Raw genomic sequence first — 6,648 nt, 5'->3', positions numbered from 1 at the left:
TTTTTTTTTTTTTTTTTTTTTTTTTTTTTTGAGAGAGACAGAGCTGGGAAGGGTCAGAGAGAGAGGGAAACACAGACTCCAAAGCGAGCTCCAGGCTCCGAGCTGTCAGCACAGAGCCCGACATGGGGCTTGAACCCACGGACCGTGAGATCATGACCTGAGCCGAAGTCAGATGCCTAACCAACTGAGCCACCCAGGCGCCCCAACAAACACAGTTTTATTTCTTCTTTCCCAATCTGTATACCTTTTATTTCCTTTTATGGTCTCATTGTGTTAGCTCGGACCACTAATCTACTTTTGTTTTACTGTTTATTTATTCTATTATTGTTTCTAATGTTGCTATTATGGACCTTTCATTTAAATATAATCGTACAATACACGGCCTTTTGTGACTGGTTTGTTTCACTTCGCATAACGTTTTCAAGATTTGTCCATGTTGTAACATATAGAAGTATGTACTTAATTTCTTTTTACTGTTGAATCATATTCCATTATATGGTGGATATATCACGTTTTATTTCATCAGTTGATGGGAATGGTTCTTTTTGCCTTTTGGCTATTGTAAATAATACTGCTATGAGTGTCCGTGATCAAGTTTTTGTTGGAACACTCGTGTTTGATTCTTTTGGGCCTGTACCCCAGAGTGGAGCTGCTGGGTCACAATGGTAACTCTGTAGGTTTGATCACTTTCACTTCAGGAACTGCCAGACCGCTTTCCAAGTGCTGAATCCTCTTATTTTCCTACCAGCAGTGCAGGAGGATTCCAATTTGTCCACAGCCTCTCCAGTGGGCAGGGTTTTCTTGTTATCTTTTTTAGATTGTGGTCATCCTAATGGTTGTGAAGTGGTATCTTGTAGTTTCAACTTGCATTTCCCTGATAACTAATGATGTTGAGCGTCTTTTCATGTGCCTATTGGCCATTTATAGGTCTTCACTTTTTTGATGTGTGTTTGTCAAAGCACAAATTTTTAATTTTGATCAAGTCCAGTTTTTTTTTTTTTTATTTTGTTGCCTCTGCTTTTGGTATCAGATCTAAGAAACCATTGTCTTATCTTCTGTCACTAATATTTACCCCTATGTTTTCTTCTAAGAGTTTCATCGTTTTAGCTCTTGGCACCCTAGCCAAAAGGCCATTGATCATAAATGTGAGGTTTTATACTTAGTGTGTCTATCTTTATGCCCGTGCCACACTACCTTTTTCTGACCCATTGAACCTGAGGTATTTTTCTATTTATTTACACCTTCTTTAGTTTCTTTCAACAGTATTTTTGTTTCTGATCTATAAGTTTTGCACTCGCTTTGCTAAAATTATTAGTAAACATTTCCTTCTTTTTGATCTGATTCTAAATGGAATTGTTTATTTAGTTGCATTTTCAGAGTGTTCATTGCAAGTATGTAAAAATACAATAGGTTTTTGCGTATTGATTTTGTATTCGGCAGCCCTACTGAACTTATTTATTAGTTCTAATAGTTTTTTGGTTGATTCTTGAAGGTTTTCTATGTACAAGGTTATGTAACCTTCAAATGGAGATAGTTTTACTTCTTTTCCAATCTGGTTGCCTGACATTTCATTTTCTTTTGCATTGGTGTCTTTTTTGGGATATGAAAAAACTGGTGATTTAGAACCTGCCCACCTCATCCCAGGCTTGTGAGACTTTGTGTCCACATGTACTTCTGCATTTGCTTCCCCATACCCAATAACAAAGTCTTTCCCTCACATCCTGCAGTGTGCTTTCTTCTGGGTATTTACCACCTCACCTCTGCCCCCAATCTAGTTTTATGTGTCTGTCCAGCCATCATTAAACAGAGTCGTTTAGCCTCCTCTTCTGGCGAGGTCTGCGTCACGTTGGCACCGGCCTTGTAATTATTCTCATTCTCGTGATCTGAACTGTTAGAAAACCTGATCGTAATACTCACAATGTGAAAAATTTTTACTAGCAATATCTTGAAACAGAGCACGACAGTTGCGTAGGTAAAATCAAAGGCAGACTGTTAACACAATTACGCTGCATGTAGTTAAGTTGGATACTTAAATCACGTTGCATGGAGTGAATCACGGTAATGGATGACCCATTGCTGGGAACTTAACGTGAACTGCACGTCATGGAAAACTGACAGCAACTATGGAAGATGGATTACCTATGGATGTGTATCCATTTGGCATTAAAAATAGTTTTGCTTTCAGCTCCTATTTTGGGGACCACAGTATGGGTTTTGTCCTTTTCCCTCAAACTTCCACAGCCATTGCTGAAAAGTGAGACTTTTTGCCCCCTGGGATGGGTTTGCTGGGATTGGGGACTTGTGGTCATAGAGGTGGGATGGTCCCAGAGAAACCAGGACAGTTGGTCACCCTACTTCTGCTTCTCTGCAGGGTGGGATTCTTCACCTGGATGTGATGCGCCTTCCTGGGGCCTCCCAGCTGAAGGAGCCCATCTTGTGACTGCTGCTTTGCTGTTTGACTTGTTTTAGGATAGGACCATGAGACTATGGAATATTGAAGAAATTGACCAAATTCCTTTGGTCATAAAGTACAAAAAGGCCCTGGGCTCAAAGGTGAAACAGGTTGGTATTGGGTAATGTTAAGCTCAATAATGAAGGTGTTCGTTAGTCTCCTCCACAAATCAATTTGTTCTTCGAATGAACATTAATTGGGCAACTGGGGATAAAACCATGAGCAAACAGATGGAGATTCTTGCCCTGAGGGAAGTTATGTTCTAAAAGAGGAGACAATGAATAAAGAAGCAAGAAAAATACTGCAGTAGGTCTCATGGCGGTAAGTAAGTTGGAGAGGAGTAGTGTCAGGAAAGGGAATGAGAGGTGCTGGCCGCTTCACGGGGTGGTCAGGAGACACGTCACTGAGGAGGTGACATTTGTTCAAAGACCCGAAAGTGGTGAGGGAGTGAGCCGTGCAGATGTTTAGGGGAAGAACGTCCCAGCAGCGGAAGAGCCAGTGTGGAGACTGCAAGGCAGGAATGAGCCCCGGGTGTTTGAGGAGGGGAATGAGTCAGAGGAGAAATGGCTGGGCACACAGCAGGCCATGGCGTCGGCCTCCTACATGTCAGCGGCAGACCCGTTGGCCAGGCCCCCCCAGTGCCCTCCTGTGATAGAGGCCCAGGTGCCTGTTTTTCTCTGGGGCAGGATCGTGATGGTAGGGGGGACACACCTGCTTCACCAGGTGCAGCCAGGACCGGCCACAGAGTCTATCCCCGGGGACTAGAGGCCAGTCCCTGTGGGGGCCTTGCAGTATAGCTACTTGGTTGCCACTATGAGAAGCTTGGGAGTCTATGCTGCGTGCCCGGAGTCCTCCTTCCCTCAGAATCCTGGAGCCACCTAGGCTTGTCTCCTCTTAGAAGGCCCAGCTGGGAGCCACCGCTTCTGGAAATGGCTAATATGGGAACAGCACTACGGGGCAAGGAGGTGGGGGGAGGGGACCGACATGGACCTTGTCTTTGTGGCCAGCTGGTCATCATGGCCCGTGTGGCCATGTTGGCCCTTAGGCCCTAGAAGCTAACTGCAGAGCAGTACTTTTCCATGTCCTTCACCTGCCACCAGGGACAGGGCTCCAAGAACTGCCTCCTCTGAGCCCTGTCGTGTTTGGGGTGGGGCCATGGGAAAGTATGCTGTAGACTAAGGTAGGTAAAGGATCAAATTTCTTTCTTGCAAAACAGAGAAAAGAAAGAGACATACTTGAAGCTGTTCCAAAGATGAGCCTTCTGCATTTCCCTTGCTCTAAATCAATATAAGAAACCTCAGGAGTCGGATTTCCCAGAGGGCCTGCCCCGGGTGGGGTGCCATCCTGCAGGAGGCTGGTGCTGTGGTGGGGACCCCTGAGAGACCCCGGCCCGTGGTCTGAGAGCCCGCCCCATGGTGGTGCTCACTTGTTTGCGGGCAGGAGATACGGCGGGTGAGCTGTGCCACCGTGCCACTGCTCTCTGTGCCTTGGCCGGAAACTGGCTCAGACATGGAGGAGGATGCTTAGTACCTTCACCCGGAAAAATGGCTGCTTTGTTTGGAAATCTTGCCTACTTGTTTCTCATGGTTTCGTAAGTTAGGTCCCCAGGGTGTCAGGGCCTTAGGATAGCTCCTCCGCCCCACAGTTGTGCTCCGCAAAGGGCACAGGACGGGGTTAAACACGCACCCCCTGTCCTCTCCACCGTCGAGTGGCTTGTGGCTCCTGTCCCCAGGATTCCCCTAGCCGGGGATGAGCCTGGCGGTCGGTGCCTGCACAGCTTCCTTGGGTGGGGGTGGGGGGGGGGAGAGGGAGAAGCCTGTGTTCATTCTCTCTCAGTGGCCTGCAATTTCCACCCTTGTGGGGTCTGCAGAGACTGCAGAGAGGAGAGGGAGCTCTTGCCTTGGCCCAGCCACAGGTGGCTGGGTCTGGTGGGAGAATTCTAACTGGATGCCTTGGTCCCCTCTGACCAGCACTTCTTCCTTTTGCTCTTTTTAAATGCTCCATGCCAGTGTGAAGTGTGTGACAGGCCTTTCTCCATCTACGAAAGTGACATCTTTTCCGAAACCGTCACCAAATGTGTGTTCTGCCGGATGGATGCAGAAGACTTGTCAGCAGAGGCCTCATCATCATCCGGAGGGGAAGACTGACTGCCAAGGGAGTGCAGCCCGGCCACAGATGACTGATGGCCATTGGGCCTGTTGACTGACTTGAGCACAGGTCACCTGTCATATGGGTTTTGGGGTTCTGCAGGGACCTTTCTCTATGGCCCCTTCCTGGCCGGGTAGGCGTATCAGACAGGGGCAGGGGCATGGCCTCAGCTCCACAGCACTCTTGGTGGCGGAGATCATACACTTTTTTAGTTTTCATGACGAATAAATCTAGATTCCTTTAGAAAACAAGCATGTGTGTGAATTCTAGAGGCATTTTTGCTCCTTCTAAGCTTTATGACCTGGTGTTCCTGGTGTCATTTTTGGAACACATTCTGGACTCTGGTGTTGCCCTGTGAGGCAGCCAGGCTAGCAACTGCAGCTCCTGTGGACGGCTCTGTCAAACGACAGGAAGATGTGCGGGGTCCCCTCTGGGGAGGAGACTGTTGTGTGGCAAGGCACTCTGGGTCGTCCCTGGTTAATACTCCCAGACGGCCATCCACCCAGAACAGAGGAAGGTCTGGTTAGGCAGGTGGGTGGAGGGCATTTCCATCACAGGGTGGGTCATCCTTTCCGCCCCAGACTTTTCCAGAATGCCCAGGCAGATGTAGAGCCCTCCTCCTGCTCCCACAGCATACCGTACTACATAAATCAATTCCTTCAGAAGGTTTCATGGACAAACAGGAAGGGCTCCCTTTCCCATTTGCTATGGCTCGCACGATTCCTGTCAGTCGTTAGCACTGCCCTTGCTTTGTTTAAAAAACTTAATTGTAGGTCTGATTTATTTAGCGTATTTGACTGGCATCCAATGATTCTGCCCATGAGCACCATAACCTGTAGTCACTATTTGGGCAGGTTCCGTGCTTGGGCGCTGCCCTCCTCAGTCATAACCCTGGTGACTCTGGTCACCCTGGGGCTGGCTGTTCAGTATGTATCCACTTATCCACATGAATGATGTATGAACATGTCAAAGCTCCACTTCACGCTCTCTTTCAGAGAATTCCTTTTGCTAAGTGGTCTCCCTCCTCCCGCACACAGCGCGCACAGAGGAGTGCTTCCCCTTCTGCGTTGGAGGACGGCTCAGTTGCAGGTACCAACAGTGTCACACCGATGGGCACATAGCTTTGTTTCTCGATTTTTGCTATTACAGATAATACTGGAGTAAATCTTCTTGCGCATATGCACTTGCGGAGTCTAACATTTCTGCGGATGAGGCTCTCCCACGGGTGGGTGAATGAATGGATTGGCTCGAAGGCCCTCTGAAAAGTGTTGGGAAGAGGTGGCTGCGCTGTCCGGGCGAGGAGACCCAAGAAGCTGCAGGCGAGCACCCTGCCAGCTCTGGCAGCACGTGCGGTGTCGGTGCTCCGAGGCCAGCGGCCTGGGTTCCTCGAAGCTCCGGATCCCTCAGGGCGGGCGGCTCAGGCGCCCGCGGTGCCCCCCCGGGGGAGAGGCAGCCCCACCGAAGGTCTGGTCGCGGCAGGCGGGCAGATGCCGCCCCCGGAGCGGGCAGGGCCGCCCACCCTCAGTGCGTCCGGGGCTCGCCGCAGGCTCCCGGGCCCAGGGCTCCAGCGCGGTGGATGCACGGCGCGCTCACCGCGGGGCCACGGCGAGCTGCGCGCCCAGACCGGACGCCGGGGGCCTGGGCCTCGCGGGACACCGGCGGGGGACTTCCTGCGCCAGGTCTGGAGGGCAGAAAGCCTAACCTTGCGCGGGCACCCCCCCATAGACAGGGCCATCCGGCTCCACGCCGCGGCGCAGACCCCACAGCAACCGGGAAGACCAGCGCTCCCGGGCCTGAGGCAACACTCGCTTCCCACTTTTCCGGCTTCCGTGTCCAAACCCCTCGCCTCAGCCGCTGGTGTGGGCAGGACTATACACCACGCATGCGCCTCTTGCGGACGAAACTTGTGCGCATGCGCACCGCAGAGGGACTAAATGGTGATGGGGAACAGATTCTCGCGGTATTCGTGCGGGCGGCGCCGTGGCTTAGTTGGTTAAAGCGCCTGTCTAGTAAACAGGAGATCCTGGGTTCGAATCCCAGCGGTGCCT

At 50.4% G+C, this 6,648-nt stretch overlaps 1 non-coding gene across 1 annotated transcript; it reads left to right on the top strand.

Annotated features, from left to right (window-relative positions):
- Positions 1-6,574: 6,574 nt before the first annotated feature.
- TRNAT-AGU (transfer RNA threonine (anticodon AGU)) lies at positions 6,575-6,648 on the top strand. The gene has a single exon. It is a non-coding gene; the product is annotated as a tRNA-Thr (tRNA).

Source organism: Panthera uncia, unplaced genomic scaffold (genome assembly GCF_023721935.1).
Source record: "Panthera uncia isolate 11264 unplaced genomic scaffold, Puncia_PCG_1.0 HiC_scaffold_1832, whole genome shotgun sequence".
NCBI lineage: Eukaryota > Metazoa > Chordata > Mammalia > Carnivora > Felidae > Panthera > Panthera uncia.
This window is presented reverse-complemented; position numbering and strand designations above follow the sequence as displayed.